This window comes from Penaeus japonicus, unplaced genomic scaffold (genome assembly GCF_977035675.1).
Source record: "Penaeus japonicus unplaced genomic scaffold, GWHDUDI00000001_assembly GWHDUDI00000021, whole genome shotgun sequence".
In the NCBI taxonomy this organism is placed as follows: domain Eukaryota; kingdom Metazoa; phylum Arthropoda; class Malacostraca; order Decapoda; family Penaeidae; genus Penaeus; species Penaeus japonicus.
The window spans coordinates 31,315,954-31,333,305 of NW_028234423.1; the positions used below are offsets into that span (position 1 = coordinate 31,315,954).

General features: G+C 46.6%; 1 protein-coding gene across 4 annotated transcripts in view; it reads right to left on the reverse strand.

Moving 5' to 3' along the window:
• Positions 1-17,352, reverse strand: part of stai (stathmin) — an 86,299-nt gene that overhangs the window by 34,990 nt on the left and 33,957 nt on the right. The window lies entirely within an intron of this gene.

Genomic DNA, 17,352 nt, shown 5'->3' on the forward strand with positions numbered 1-17,352 from the left:
GACGGAGAGGTGACCTTGAAGTTCGGAAGGAAGGGAGAGAGGGAGAGAGGGAGAGAAGGAGGGAGGGAGGGCGAGGAGGAGGGAAGGGAGGGAGGGCGGAGGATTAGGGGAGGGAGGGAAGAGGGAAGGGATGGTAGAAGGTAGGGAAGAAGGAAGACGGAAGGTGGAGAGTAGGGAGGGCGGAAGGGATAGAAGGGAGGGGAAGGGAGGGAGGAAAGAAGGGAGGGAAGAAGGGATCACAGCAAGCACACACGCAGTCATCAAGCAAGCAAGCTCCAGCGCCGGCAGTGCCATGAACAGCGACAATATCGGTCTTAACGACCATTCCAACGGGACAATGGACTAGGAACGGGACGCAACGGGAAGGAAGGAGAGAGGGGGGGAGGGGAATGAGAGGGGGGTGGGGGTGAGGGAAGAATCCACTCATCAATTCCTTATTCTCGATTCCTGATGAAGAATTAAATGGCAGCACAAGGACGTCTCTCTTCTTATCCCTCTCGTCTTCTTTCATTTTTTTTTTTTTTATCTCTCATTTACACTTTTTCTTCTTCTCAAGAATGCAATACAGAGACGCCCCTCGCTCGCTTTCATTGATCAACGCCATATTGCAACAAAGGAATTGCAATCAAGAGTAATGCCCCAGCAAACTCGTTCCACTCTTTTTTTCCCACTTTCCAATACCTGTACATTAAAACTAGGTCCCCCTTTTCAATCCCCATCCCTACATATATTAAACAGAAACAACTATAGTGACATGAACAGGACATCACATCAATCCTCAACTGTTAAGCTTTCAACCGAGTTATACACTCACTCAAGTCCCCCCCCCTCAACCCCCTTCCCCCTCTTTCTCCCCCATACGATAGTCAGTAGTTAATAATAGATGACCAACCAGAGAAGGGGGGAAAACACTGGCACTAAACAAAATGGCACTCGGCGAGAAGGGCGACGGCGCGTTGGAAAGGTCACGGGAGACCGACCGACCGACCGACTATCTTCCTCTTCCCTTCTCTCTTTCTCTCCCTCTCCCTCTCCGTCCTTGCTTACATGCTTACTAGCTATGTCCCGAACCGCCGAAGTTAGAACTCGAAAGCAAGGGGGCGCGGGAGGGGGGGGGGGCAGGAGCGTTCAAAGAGACCACATAAATCTACCTGTGTCATTTTCAGACCAGCATTTTTCCCCCCAGACCGCAAGACCTTCATAACCAAGACTACTACTACTACTACTACTACTACTACTACCAGTACGACTCCATATCGATACGACCCCGGCCATTTTACTGACCCAATTCGCGAAGAGTTCACGATCGAGGCTGCCTCAACCTGCCTCCGTGTTAATGCCTATCGCTCGCTCGTTAAGCAGGCCGGTTCCTCTTTAAAAGTCGCATCATACACGTTACCTCCTGTCCCCGAGACGATGCTGAGGGTCGTTCTAACCAAAATGGGAGAGGATGCTGGGAGAAGGAAGAGAGGAATAGGGAAAGAGGAAGAGAGAAAGAGAGAGTGAGTGGGGAAGAAGAAGGAGGAAGAGAGAGAGAGAGAGAGAGAGAGAGAGAGAGAGAGAGAGAGAGAGAGAGAGAGAGAGAGAGAGAGAGAGAGAGAAATGACACTTCACTTTAACCTCGAAATAAAAATTCTTCCAACGATGCCAACTCCCAAGGGATTGAGAGACAGCTAAGACCATAACCCATTTTCTCCTCCCTACCCCTACCCCCCTTACCCCCATACACCCCCCAAACCAAGATCTCCCCCCCCTCTCCTCCACTCCCTCGTCTTGTAACTGGGGTAATTCCCGTAACGACCTATCAAGGATAGTGGGGCCCCATTCACACGCGCCAGAATACGAGTCCTCCTCCCCTTAATTCTTACTTCCATCTTTTTTATTTTCTTTGCAAACATCGAAATCTTTCGAAGATGACTACCCCCAACTCCTCTCTATACCCCACGAAAAAAAGATATTCATGCAGAAAAAATGAAGAAAATGAATAATTCTAATTTAGATGTATACGTGGGCTTGGATTCTCTTTCTCTTTCTCTCCCTCTCTCCTCTCCTTCCCCTTTTTAATTTGTTAAGTCTGCCTCTGTCTTTCTCTTCCATCCCCTCTCTCTCTCCCTTTCCGTCTTTCTAGCTGTTATTATCTCTCCCCCTTTCCGTCTTTCTATCTGTTATTATCCCTCTCCCTTTCCATCTTTTTTTTTCTCTTTTTCGCTCACTCTCCCCCCACTCTGTCTGCCTCTCATTACTCTCCCACTCCCACGTTATCAAATCGATAAGAACCTGTGCAACGCCCCAGCAACATGGCCGACCCGATTATCGCCGGGCACAGTGACAAAGAGGGAGAGAGAGAGAGAGGGAGAGAGAGAGAGAGAAAGAGGGAGGGAGAGAGAGGGAGAGGGAAGGAGAAAGAGGGAGGGAGAGAGAATGAGAATGAGAATGAGAAAGAGGGAGGGAGAGAGAAGGAGAAAGAGGGAGGGAGGGAGGGAGGGAGGGAGAGAGAAAGAAAAGGAGAAAGAGGGAAAGAGAGAGAGAGAGAGAAAAGTTTTGACCGACACTCCTAACACCTTTCACTTACAAGAACTAGCAGAACGGTTATAGTTTCGTTACAGAACCGCAGTGTTCTCCAATCGTTCTCGGAAGTTGGAATGCCCTGAAAGTAAGTAAGTGTTCTTCGTGGCTTGGTTCTCATTGCGCGCACTTCCTGTTCTATGTTCATCTTTCTCTATTTATATATGTTCAATACGAAAACCGAAGACTAAGTTGTAAATCCTTTTTTTTCCTTTTCTTTTTACTATTTCTTGTTATGATGATCTCATCCGCAGGAGAAAGAGAGAGAGAGAGTGAAAGAGAATTCGACACAAAAGAGATAAACCAAAAAAGGAACAAAAAGCTTACAAAGAATGTCAAGAAGAAAAAGAAAGAAAAACATATATACAAGTAAAAAACGATTGAGGAAGAAAAGAGACAGCAATTCAGAAAAGGCGACACACAGGCAAGCTCACAAAATCCACCTGCAAGCGAACCCTGATCGATGGCGGATATATCAGAGAGAGAAAGAGAGAAAGGAGAGAAAGACAGAAAGAGAGAGAGAGAGAGAGAGAGAGAGAGAGAGAGAGAGAGAGAGAGAGAGAGAGAGAAAGAAAAAGAGAAAGGGAGAAAGGGAGAGGGGAAAAAAGAGGAAATTAAAATGAGAAAAATAGAAAAGGTAAACACACAAAAAAATATAAAAAATCAGCTGGTTGCCTGTTCCAGAGACGTTCCAATAGCAATCACAATCACCCATTCCCCCCCCCCCCCACACACCCCCTCTAAACCCCACCCATGACGTCATCGCTGTTGAAGACATCCCCGCCAAATCACTATGAATAATGAATGAGGGTTCGTGAGTTTCATGAGGACAGGGGGAAAATGGGTAGGGGACAGCGAATGGAAAAGGAGAGAGGGAGAGAGGAAGAGAGGGAGGAAGAGAGAAAGCGAGAGACAGAAAATAATAAAAAAAAAGGAAAAACCGAGAAACAGAAGGCTAAAAAAAAGGAATAATAATACTCATACAATTTTTTTTTACGTTTTCTCCTCTCCCTCCCTCCTAAAAAAAAACCCGAAATATTTGGTACCATTTCCAAAAAGCCGCGTAAGATGCCATGAATAAATATCGCACGACGGGTTCCTTCTCTTATATATATTTTTTTCCTATCTTTAATCTAAAAACGCGTCGAGATAGCCGTGTCTGTAGAGAGCTCCCATAAAGATGATTAAAAACAAGGGAAAAGGTGGGGTGGGGGGGGTGGGGGTAAGGGAGGAGGAGTAGGGGAGGTGATCGGGTGGATGGGGAAGGGGGGATATTGATCTTGTTCATGTATTTCCGAAAAAAAAAAAAAATATATAATATAATATAATATAATATATATATATGAAAAACCCATGGATGGTTTAAGAGAGTATATATATTTCCTTTATTTTGATCCATAAATACCAATAACATATTCTATATATATTTTTCCATTCACTGTCGATACTGATCCTAAAAAATATATAGATATAATAGAATCTATTAGAAAATACCCATTTAGTCAAAATATCAAACCGATCATTTCATTAACGATCATCCACTCTCACACTCGTCTAACCCATTCAAAATACCCCCTTTGATTCCAACAAACCCCTTTCCACATCTCAAAATCGCTTAATCACTCAACACGACTCACCTCACCCCTTTAAATACCCATCATGAATCACGCCACCCCCATTTAAATACCCATTACACCACAGCTAATCCCTTTTAATAGGAATAACAGCCCATACAATCCCCCTTCCCTTCCCTTCACTATACACTAACTGCCACACGCGCACCGAAAGTCGTGCTCTCGAGTGCTTGCGGGAGAGCTTGGAGGCGAATCGAGTTAATAAAGATTAATTCTCCTTGGAAGTGTCCTCTTTATCACACCCCTGCCCGCCCATTGATATATAAAAAGTGGTAAAATCTTTCTCTGAGAGGGAGAGGGAGAGGGAGAGGGAGAGGGAGAGGGACAGAGGGAGTGGGAGTGAGAGAGAGACAGACGGGATCTAAAGCCAGACAAAAGTCATGACGCCAACTTGCTCATGACTAAATCCATTCGAGGTATAGGGGGAAGGGAACAAGGGTTAGGGAGAGAAAGTGGAGGGAGTAGGATAAGGGAGCTGGGAGACATGGGGAAAAGGGAGCGAAAAGGAGGGGGGAGGGGAGAGAGAGAGAGAGAGAGAGAGAGAGAGAGAGAGAGAGAGAGAGAGAGAGAGAGAGAGAGAGAGAGAGAGAGAGAGAGAGAGAGAGAGAGAGAGAGAGAAAAGAGAGAAAAAAAAGAGAAAGAAAGCGAGAGACAGAGGGGGGGGGGAGAGGGTATAGAAGGCCCACAGTTGAAGTTCGTGATGCGGCTCGCGAGGGCGCCGGGGTGTCGGACCCCCTGGCACCAACTAGCGATTCCCTAGATCAATAATGTCGGTCAATGCGACAAAAATGAGTCATGGGCGTCCACTCGCACTCGCAGACAAGAAGACCTACTCGTGGGAAGTGACATTAAGAAAAATAATAAGAAGATTAATCGAGAAGTTACGACGAGAATCCTTGTTGACGAAAGAAAATGACAATAATCAATAGCATGATTAATAAGGAATATATCTACTCGTTGAGGAAATTAATAAAATTGAAAAATAAATTCAAATAATGCTCAACGACAGAATAAAAACAAAAATAAAACTGAATAAAGAGAAATACTCCTTAATGGAAGAAAACACGCAAAATATCTTAAAGAAAAAAACAAAAGAATCTACACGTCTAAGAATCGGCGAACTTTCCAATCTCTTCATGCAAGCACTGAATCGATAACTCGAGGCTTCAAAGAGTCTCTCTTATCAAGCGGAGCAGGGGCTTCATTCATCTCGGGGCGCCCACGGTAATGAAACCTCCCCTCACCTCCCCTTTCACGGTAATTAACAAGGATTATTAATACATAATCGCTATGATGATGAAAAGTAACACATTAATTATCAAACATCTTCGCTACTATGATGCCTATAAAAATCGTTGCCTGCAGAGTAAGGCTTTTAGGATTGTTGCGTCTGAAAACCCCCCTGGTCACTCCCCTTGTAACTAGGTATTGATCATGCAATATAGACGAGTCACCTGCAATATCCATTCGTCTTTCCTGTTACGATGTAGAGTTAGTCAAAAACACAAAAAAAGACAAGAAAAAAGAAAAGACAAGAATGGATATACATTTTTAAAAATAGTGTTGTATCTCGCTTCCCCTCCCCCCCTTTCAGACCCAATTCGCCCTTCCCCCAAACGTCTTTACCCACAATTGACCCTAATTTCCCCTACCCATTAGCGGGACCACCCCATTGCCCATTACCCATTTCCACTCAGCCCAAAAATCCCTACGTAGAAGGGACGGGCGGGCGGATGGGCGGATGGGCGGGACGGACGGACAGAAGAGGCCTACGTAATGCCCCTCCGCCCATCCCCCTCCCTACCTCCTCGATATTAACATGCCCTTAATATTCCCTAGGCAACAAAGGCTCCTACGCCCTCCCCCCCACCCCCTTCTCCCCCTCCCGTCTCTCTGGCCTAAGGCTGTACTTTCATCCCCCCCCCTCTCCTACCGTGCCCCATCCTACCTACCTACCTACCTCCCCTCTCCCCATGCCCCTCTCCCTCCAACCTCCCCACCTTCCCCACACCCCCTCTTCCACCCCCTTCCCCTACCCTTCCCTCCCCCCCTTTCCAGGCCAATAACCTCATGGCGCATCCAATACACACACACAAGAGGCCGTTGGCTGAACACACACACACACACACACACGCCCTCAAGCACCCGGAGATAGGGAAAAAAAGGGGACCTGTATTATGGCTCTGTGTGTGTCCAATATGGTTATGAGGAAGAGGAAGGGGAGGGGGAGGAGGAGGAGGAGGAAGAGAAGGAGGGATACGAAGATAAGGATAGGGAGGAGGAGGAAGGGGAGGAGGAGGAGGAGGAGGAGGAAGAGAAGGAGGGATACGAAGATAAGGATAGGGAGGAGGAGGAGGAGGAGGGGAAGAGAAGGAGGGAAGGAGGGAAGGAGGGAAGTAGGGAAGTAGGAGAAGGAAGAGGAAGAGAAGGAGGGATACGAAGATAAGGATAGAAAGAGAGGAGGAGGAGGAGGGGGAAGGAGAAGAGGTTAGGGGAGAGGATGGTGATGAATGACATACCGTGCCGTGATTCATTCAAATCGACAAATTCATGATTACGCCTATAATCACTCATCATAACCGAATCCATCTATCTATCTATCTTATCTATCGCCATCATCATCTTTATCGTCCTTATCAAATACCGCCGTGCCTTTATCATCACTTTCCCCAAAATTCCCCATTTTTTACGACCTTGCCAAACGCGGTGCCATGCGGTCGTGCAATAGCATTACGTGCGCTGGTCGGTCTCTCTCTCTCTCCTCTTCCCTCCCCCCTCTCCCTCTTCCCTCCCCCCTCTCCCTCTCCTCTCCCCCCTCTCCCTCTCCTCTCCCCCTCCCCCAAGCCCGTTCGTTATCAACAGCACATGCAACCTCCAATAACAGGTGGAGCTGAGCATGCAACCATTCGGAAAGCTGGTGACGAGAGCAGGGGGAGAAAAAATCAAATAAATGGAAAGATGGGAAGAAAAGGAAGAGGAGAGACTTTTCGGCAATAGCGAGAGAGAGAGAGAGAGAGAGAGAGAGAGAGAGAGAGAGAGAGAGAGAGAGAGTTACAGTAGATCTAAAATCTGGGGAAAAAATAGAAATGAGAGAAAGAAGGAAAGATGGAAGTAAAGGAAGGAAGGGAGAACGACACAGAAATAAAAATAAGATAATGAAAAGAAAAAAAAAGGAAACAAAAAAGATAAATCAGAAGAGAGACGTAAAATAGAGCAAGGAAACTCGCCTCCCATAACCTATTACACATTGCCCTTCCAATTACCTATAATTCGCCCATAAACAACGATTATCGACCGAAGCCTAATAGAACTAGGCCGAGATAAGGGAGATATAAGCCCCAGCAAGATGGAAGATGTTCTCCTCCCCCCCCATCCCCCCGCACCACCCTCTTGCTCTCTCTCTCCTAGAATAAACCTAATTTTCTTTTATCGGAATATTTCACACACACACACACACACACACACATATTTGTGCGTTTGTGTATGTGTATGCGTGTGTGAGTGAGTGAGTGAGTGTGTGAGCGAGTGAGCATGCGCGCAGATATACAATATAATCCAATAAAATACCCGAATATAACCTTTCGTAAATAATCCTAACATACGACCCCCCCTCCCTCTATTCCCCGCTTCGGTCCTCCCCTTCTCGGCTTCTATTAGACTAAGACCTTTTAAAACGGCACGCCCTCATCCCCCTTCCCTCCCCCCTCCCCCATGACCCTCCAACAGCCTACAAATTTCCCCGAAACTCGTCGTAAATAAACGATTTTTTCTTCCTCTCCCTTCCTGAATTTCCTGGGAAGGAGAAACGGGGGAAGTAGGGAGGGAGAGAAGGCGGGAATGAGAAGGAGGAGGGGAAAGAGAAGGAAGGAAGGAAGGAAGGAAGGAAGGAAGGAAGGAGGAAGCAGGGAGGAACAAAAAGCCAAACGATACACGGAACATGATGATAAATAACTTGATAAGTAAAAGCAGACAACGGGGATGGGGATGAAGGAGAGGGAGAGGAGGAGGAGGAGGAGGAGGAGGAGGAGGGAGGAAGGCTGGGGAAGGAGGAGGAGGAGGAGGAGGAAGAGGCGGCGGCTGGGAGGAAACCGTCAGCGGGAAATACCATGACGGCAGATGAGGGGAGGGGAGGGGAGGGGAGGAGACGAGAGGGGGGGGAGGAAGGGGGAAAGTGTATGTCAGGGAAGAGATGAGAGGGAGGAGAGGAGAGGAGAGAGGAGAGGAGAGGAGAGGAGAGGGGAGGAGGGGGGGAGGGGAGAGGGACCACATCTGGCGCTTCTGATACCGAAGAGGGAAAAGGCTTTTGCTGTAGCCAGGTCACGTCCTCGCTGGGGTACCCGCCACTCCATGGAACAGGGGAAAGGGGGAGGAGAAGGGGAGATGAGGAGGGGGATGAAGAGGAGAGAGGGAGAATGATGATGAGAGGCTAGTAGCCGGACGAGAGGGACCGGAAAAGAATAAAAGAAAAAAAAGGAGAAAAAAAAACTTCCCGAACAACACACACACAAAACACGCAATTCATAAAAAAGGGGGAATAACAATTCAAAAAAACAAAACAAAAACAAAAGCAGCACACAAACAAACCAAACAACCAACCATTGTAACCACAAGCAAAGAAACGGGCGTAAAACAAAAACAGGTTTACGACAGCGGGGCAGGTTTCAATGCCGCGGCAATCTGAACCCTTCCTCATCAACACGCTATACCTCTCCCGAGCCAGAGTGCACGGGCAAAGGGAGGGAGAGGAGGGAGAGGGGGAGGGAGTGAGGGATAGGGGGAGGGAGAGGAGGGAGGGAGGAGTGAGGGAGAGGGAGGAGGAGGAGGAGGAGGAGGAGGAGGAGTAGGGAGGGAATGAGGGAGTAAAGGAGGAGGAGGAGGAGTAGGGAGGGAATGAGGGAGTAAAGGAGGAGGAGGAAGAGGAGGGATAGAGGGAGTAAAGAAGGAGGAGGGTAAGGAGGGATAGAGGGAGAAAGGGGGGGAAGAAGATAGAAAACATAAAACAGGAACAAAAGTACGAAAATAATAATAATGAAAAAAAGACCAAACCATGAACCATCATCTCAAAAAGCAGACCTTATCAATTTTCGCCCTTCCTTCCTTCCTTCCTTCCTTCCTCACTCCCCCCCTTCCCACTCCCCTCGTCCCCTCCTGCGCTCCCCTCTACTACTCGGCCACTTCGCCCCCTCAGGTAGAGTGAGTAAGCACGCTCTTCATCACGCTAACCGGCCACTCCAGCGGTGCAGGGACTCTCGCACGCATGCAGGCCATACATACATACACACATACATATACATTGAGGACACGTACACATGCCATACATATATATGTACAGGATAAATGTACTGACCATACATACATACATACATACATACATACATACATAAAGAAAGAAAGGGGAATAATACACACACGTAAGGCTAGGTAAACGCAGACAAACATACATACATACATGAATACATAATCATCCACACATGAAAATACATAAACAGATGTACAGATAGACAGAAACCTACAACGAAGAAGGAAGTAAGCAAAACAGCCGAAGAAATAAAGAAAATAATTAAATAAATATAGCGACTGAACAAGAGACAGAAGAGATAACAGGGAAGAGGGGAGGGGAGCAGAGAGTAGATGAAAGGCTCATGAAGAGAAGAGGAAAAAGAAAGAAAGAAAAAGCGGAGGAGGAGGAGGGAGGAGGAGGAGAAAATAGGAAGAAAGGAAAGAGAACAATAAAGGAACAGAACATGTCAAAGAACAGGTCGAGGCGAAAAGACGAGAGAGGAGGAAGAAGAAGAGGGGAAAAGAACGAGAACCAAGAAGAGGGAACAAAGGGGAACCGGCAAAGAGACAAAAGGGAATTAGAAAAGAGTGGAATAAAAAAGGGGGAAGAAGGGGGGAGGGGGGGGGGTAGGCGAGGTCAGAGAGCGCATGGCGTGCCCTTGAAAGAGAAAAGATCGGGAGATTAAGAGGCAGGGAGGTAGGGGAGGAGGAGGGGAGGGACGGACGAGGGTGAGAGGAGAGGAGAGGAGAGAAGAGAAGAGGGAAGGGAGGAGGGAAGGAGATAGGGGAGGGAGGGAGGAGGAGATGGCAAGAGAGGAGGAGGAGGAGGGAACAAGGATGGGTAAGGAGGGATGGAAAGGGAAGAGGAAGGAGAAGTAGGGGAAGGGACCGAAGGATAACGCGGGGAGAGGAAAAGCGAAGTGAGGGGAGACAAAGCAGGAAGGAGGGAGGAGGGAGGAGAGGGCTTGAGGGGGGAAGGCTGAACTAGAAAAAAGAGAGCTTTGCATGACCGCTTCAAGTGCATGGGAGCTCCACATTTACGATCCATCCACCTCACACCTTCCACCCTCCATCTCCTTCACGGCCCAGCATGCAACGTCATGCACTCCGCCATTGCAGACTCGTAATTGCATTCAGTTCAGAGGACCGAATATCGAAGAAAGAGGGGCACACAAGAGAGGGCGGAGGGGCGGAAGGGAGGAAGGGAGGAAGAAAGAGTAAGAGAGGACGGAAGGAGGGAAGGAGGGAAGGAGAGGAGTAAGGACGGAGAGAGGGGTGGGAAGGAGGGAAGGAGAGGAGTAAGGACGGAGAGAGGGGAGGAGAGAGGGAAGGAGAAGGGGCAAAAATTCTTACCCCTTTTTAAAATCATTAATATCTCGCGGCGCACGGAAGAAATTCAGATTTCTCAACTTCTCCCGAGGATGATTTCCAGGAATACCTCCCCGCCTTCCTTTCAATTCTTTCTTATCAAATGATCTTCCATTCACATCTCGTTTATCGCCATCTCCTCCTCCTCCTCCTCCTCCTCCTCCTCCTCCCAACCTCCTCCTCCTTGCTCCTTGCCTCCCCCTCCCCCTTCCTCCTTGCCTCCTCCTCTCATCCTTCCCCCTCCTCCTCCTTGCTTCCCCCTCGTCTCCCCCTTCCTCCTTGCCTCCTCCTCCTCCCCCTTCCTCCTTGCCGCCTCCTCCTCCTCCTTGTCTCCTCCTCCCCCCCCATCCTCCTTGTCTCCTCCTTCCCCCCTCCTCCTCCTTGCTTCCCCCTCCCTTCTCCCTTCCTCCTTGCCTCCTCCTCCTTCTCCTTCTCCTCCCCTCCTCCTCAGCGGCTACAGACAAATTCCGCCCTTATCCCCCCTGGTCGCTGAGGCGCGATTGGCGTGGCACCCGGCCGCCGACGGAGGGAAAGATAATTGCATTAGGCGGCGTTGAACAGATCGACCCCGCCCGCAGGACAGGCCAGACACCCCCGAGTCAAAATAACCTCTCTTTCTCTCTCTCTCTCTCTCTCTCTCTCTAACAGGGCATGGATAGAGAGAGAGAGAGAGAGAGAGAGAGAGAGAGAGAATTTGTTCATTATATATTTGATCAAAATGACAAACCGATGATACATCATATAGTCTGTCTGCTCTTCTCACAATGTGAAAGGAGGAGATGAGAGGAGAGGAAGAGAAGAGGAAAAGAGAAGAGGAGAGAAAGAGAAGAGGAAGAGGGAAAGGAGAAAAGGAAAGGAAGAAACCCAGTCCCAACTGACTACCTCCCCCCCACCCCCCATGAAGGTTGAGTCTCTCCGTTTATTGATTCACCTGCATCATCACCCTCTCCCCCCAACCCCCTCCCCCCCGCCCCTGTCGTGCAAACCCGCCTACCCCGTGAGCGCTCCCCATCCCTCCCCTCGCTAAAATCACCTAAAAGAAATTTATTTACTAAAGAACCCATCGGAAATACAAAATCAAATATAAACATTCGTGAAAAAAATAAACGCAAAACAACAAAAAAAACGGATACACAAGTGAGCCGAATGGAATGTTGCTAAATTCGATACAGGAAAAAAACAATAATAAATTGCACAAAACCGCAAACCAAACATCTTCACTTAATGTAATTAGAAAACAGACAGACAGACAGACAACCACGCAGACAATTCCCAAACATACAACGTTGCACATTTAAGTCCAGACAAACAACAACTAAACAAAACCTAAACCAAACACACCCTCTTCAAATGCAATAAATCCACATAAACAGACAGACAAAACACACACACACACACACTATCTCTCTCTCTCAAAAGACAGAGAGAGAGAGAGAGAGAGAGAGAGAGAGAGAGAGAGAGAGAGAGAGAGAGAGAGAGAGAGAGAGAGAGAGAGAGAGAGAGAGAGAGTGATAAAAAATAGAGATAAAGTGATAGAAAAAGAGAGAGAGAGATGATAGAGAGAGTAGAAATAGTAATAGCTAGATAGCTAGATAGACACACAGACAGAGGTAATGATAGAACACACACACAGACAAACAGACAGACAGACAGATCCCAGCGACGTCCAGGCCGCTCCCGCCAGCATGTCTCCCAGTGCATCCTCGCCCCCCGTGAGTCATCCTGGCGAAGCAGAGTCGAGACCACACTCAACGCTCCGTCTCGCTCCGGTTGCACGAAAACGGCCGACCACGAAGGGCGACCAATAAACACGTAGATATTATATGATAACGGTATGATTGGAGGTGAGGTGAGGGGGGGGAGGGGAGGTGGATAAGAAATTGGAGTAAGAGAAGAATAGAGAAAGAAGGAATGAGATGAAAGAAAATATCAAAATAATACGTAGAATAAAGAGTAAGCAATATCAGGATATTGAAAAGCAAAAAAGAAAAAGAAAAAAAAAAGCAGAAAGAAGTATTTCTAAAAACTCTAATAAACAGATGAACAACAACGACCACGCCCACAATAACTGTACTGCATGACGCGGCTCGGAAGCCAGTCAGCGGACAGCTCCCCCGTGCATGATCATGTCGGAAGCGAACAGAACGCCATGAGGAGAGAAATAATCCATTAAAAATAGTCTCTAAATCCAGATCATCTTCGCTTGATGCCTCTCCTAGCCGAGGTTATCGAATGTCATGCGAGTACGTACGTGCATGCAAATCGACGCACATGTGTGTATATTTGCGTTGATGTACGTGCGAGTTTGTGTGCATGGTACGTGTGTATATAGCCTATATGTGTATTTATGCTTGTGTAAGTATGTTCACTTATGTATGTACAAGTTTGAGTACATGTGTGTGTGTGTGTGTGTGTGTGTGTAAACAGAGAGGGGAATTATGACTGGGTGCGGGATCTGGCTTTGGGAAACCTGTTCAGTACCGCTAGATTCACCTCACCCCCCACCCCCTCCCCTCCATGAACGTATGAACGCTTAACACGTTCACATCGGTCTGGTATATGTCCGCGTATTGATGAAAAAATAATATCCACAAAATATATATATATATCCCAGAGTGTGCTCAATATCCTAGGGGGTATCGGTGTGTGTGTGTGCGGGAGGAAGGGGGAGAGAGGGGAGAGAGGGGAGAGAGGGGAGAGAGGGGAGAGAGGGGAGAGAGGGGAGAGAGGGGAGAGGTGGGGGGAGAGGAGAGAGAAGAGGGAGGAGAGAAAGAGGGAGAGGGTGAGGAGGGGAGAAAGAGAGGGAGCGGGAGAAGGAGAAAGAGTGAGAGGGGGAGAGAGAAAAAGAGGAGAAAGATGAAAGATAAGATAAAAAATAAAGAAGAGAGAAAAGTGAAGAGAGGGAGAGAGAGAGAGAGGGAGAGAGAACGTGGCATAAGCCCCCTCGTAATACCCTAAGTCTTCGGGCGCGTGTGCGGGCTTTCCACTCCGGCCAGAATTATACGCCAATAAATAATCATTTTTCGCCATCCAGCAGCGGGAGGCCGATCGTACCGACGGGGGAATCTAAGCCTCTCCCCTAAAGCCACTGATCCTCAAGAACGTAAAAGGAAAAAAAAAAAGAAATAGTTAGAAAAAAATAGAAAAAAATAGAACGGAAATATTCAAATATTTCGAACCATCCACATGGCCTCGGTTCTCCGAGTAATTATTTCGATCTTTATAAATATTTGAATCTCACGCTTGGATAAACAGACTCATTAGCTGAATGAAAAATAGTCGAATTGAATATATATATATATATATATATATATATATATATATATATATATATATATATATATATATATATATATATATATATATATATATATATAAATCAATTTAAGGTCAACAAAGGGGCCTTCTACCTTTGTCGAATGCACAACATAGATTGAAAATCGGTACGAAAAACATCGACAGGTTTGAGACTTGAAAGAGGACATAGAAGAAAACGAAATAAGAGAGAGAAAGAGAAAGAGGAGAGGAAGAGATGGGTACTTCGCTGAATAAAGAAAGGGAAAGAAACATCCCAAAACACATACAATGCCATCATAAACATCTGTGGTTAATCAGCATTACTAATATATCCCAAATAAGTCCAAAACATTAACATATCTTACCGCCTCCTTGCACCAAGTGTGTGCCTCTGTCTCTCTCGGACATACAGACAGACACGCCGACCTTGATCATTCGATAATACAACGCAATTGCAATGGGATACATGCTTAATCGCCTCCAGATCTTCAGGCAGGGTGCCCGATGAAAAATCATGGAACACATTCTGTTCAATAAGTGAAATTATTCTATTTCTTGTGCAAATGAAAAAAAGAAAAAAAAGTGAAGCTGAGAAAAAAAAAAAAAAAAAAACACGGAATACAAATTGATACCCTGGTGCAATCATTGCATTTCTTGCCCCCCCCCCCCAAAAAAAAAAAAAAAGGAAATGAATATAACTTGATATATATCACAGTCTAACACCATTGTATTTCGAGTGAGGTGAAAATATACATAACAGGCCTGGTTCTCTCCCCCCCTCCCGTTCATCCCGACGTATTACGGTTGCACAGTGTACATTACTTTTTTTTCCCCTCAGTCTCGTTTCAGAGGAATGTTGAATGAATAAACAGAAAAGTTGGGTGATTAACAAGAGAGAAAAAAAGGAGGAGGAGCAGCAGGTGGAAGAAGAGGAAGGAAGAGGGAGGGGGAAGAGGGAGGGGGAAGGAGGAAGGGGGAAGGAGGACGAGGAGGGAGGAGGGAGGAGGGGGGAGGAGGAGGAGCAACAGCAGTTTGGGGAATGGAAGGAACGAGGGAAAGCATGCGAGGAAATGAGGGAGAGATGGGGGTAAACGAGGAGAGGGCAGGAGAGGGAAGGGCGAGAGAAAATGAGGGAAGGGAACGGAATGACAATGAAAAACGAGAAGCAGGGAGAGGGAAGAAAAGGGTAAGAGAGAGAGAGAAGCGGATAAGGGAGTGGAGAGAAATGAAGAGAAGGGTGAAGGGGAAAAATGAGGCGAGGATTTAGAGAGGGGAAAAGCGTGAAAGGAGAGAAGAGAGAATAAGGAAGTGAAAGGGAGGGAGGGGTGGAAGGAAGGAGAGAGAGAGAAAGAGATAAATAGAGAGAGTAAAAGAGAGAGAGAGAGAGAGAGAGAGAGAGAAACAGAGAATAAGAGAGATAAAGCGAGAGAGAGAGAGAGAGAGAGAGAAACAGAGAATAAGAAATAGAGAAAGCGAGAGAGAAAGAGATAAAGCGAGAGAGAGAGAAAGATAGAGCCGACCAGACTGCACAACCCCGAGCCTTCCCGGCCAGAACTCGCCAGTAATGCCACTCAGGTCGGGTGGCACTCCGTCCCCTTTCCACGTCGCCATCAGTCCCCTACACTTTATACATCCGGCGATTAAACAAATTGCCGCCCATATCGGGGAACTCACGGCGCATACAGAGTGAAAATGTGGGCGTGTTTTTTTTTTCTTTTTTTTTCGGGGGGTGGGGTGGGTGCGAATGGAAACTTTTTTTTTTTTGGTATGTGAAGCATGTTTGAAATTAGAAGTGTTTACATGTGGATAGGTGTGCGATTTGGAGCAGTTGTGTCAGTATGGATGGGGGAGGGGGGATATATATAAATATATATGTGTGTATGTGTGTGTGTGAAAATGCGGAAGAGTATACCTCTACACCTATACGCGCTTGAGTGTATTTGCGAAGTATACATACAATAACACAATAGAACCACACCTGCCAAACCATTTCCAAGAATTTTTTTGAAAAACCCTTGATCTTCCCCCGCCCCCTATACCAGCCCCTAACACCCCCCCCCCTCGAACACACACACACACACACACACACACACACGCGCCTGCATAAACCCCACCAACCGCGACAGAGCGAAGAAATACATAATTAAGAGAAAAACCTCAAGCTGATGATGCTTCCATAAGGCCGCCCACCCGCCCGCCGTCGCCACCGAAGTCCGGGCCAGAGGGGCATCCGGGTGATGGACGCAGTCAATGCCAAGGTTCTTTAAAGGAGTCCAAACATGAGAGCCACTGGGTATCCCCCCTCCCATGTGTCCCCTTCCTCTTCCTGCTCCTCCTCCTCCTCCTCCCATGCCCCTATCTATCGCCCTTTACTTAAAGAAAAAATAAAAATAAATAAAAATAAAAACTACACATCCTTTCACAAACCCGTGATTCCCCAAATACGAAGAGGATTTATAAATTAAGAATAAAATGAAATACGACTTTAAAAAAAAAATAAAAAAATAAATAACTACCGGGAATACACTTCCGCCGGCATCACCAGCCCGGGGGATCTGAGAGAAGAAGAAGAAAAAAAAAAACAAAAAAGGATTTCGAAATATCTTCCCGCAAGGACCGGCCCACTCTGGAAAGACACTGCAGCATCAGACCGAGCGCAGTAAGGTCGATTAGGACACTGCGGGCCTTTGAGAGCGGCGCCCTTGACGACATGCGGCTCGCCGGGATCGATCGGCGATATGGGCGATGCTGCATTAGAGAAACGTGTAACTTCAGCCTCTATTTACATCCCCAGCCAGCACGGGTGGGCGCGGCTCACAGAAAACGGAGAAAAAGAAAACGCAAAACTTGTCGGCAACCTAGAATTCTGAATGGGCACGGATTTGTTGGCCATATATATATAGATATAAATGTTTATTTATTCTTTTTCTCTGGGGTGGATTCTGTTAACATCTCCATGGATTAATATTACCAATTCACTCTATTGTATTTTCCTCTTTTCTCACCTCCAAAATTCTGAAAGTTCCGACACTGTAGACTTATTTCATATACTTCATTATATATATATTTTTTTTCAAGTAAACATATCAATACACTCTTTAAAAAAAGAAAAAGAAAAAGAAAATCTATGCGAATACTTATACATACATCACCTGAATAAGAAAAAAAATGAATTTGAAGCTCTCTATTATGAAAAAATAATAAATAA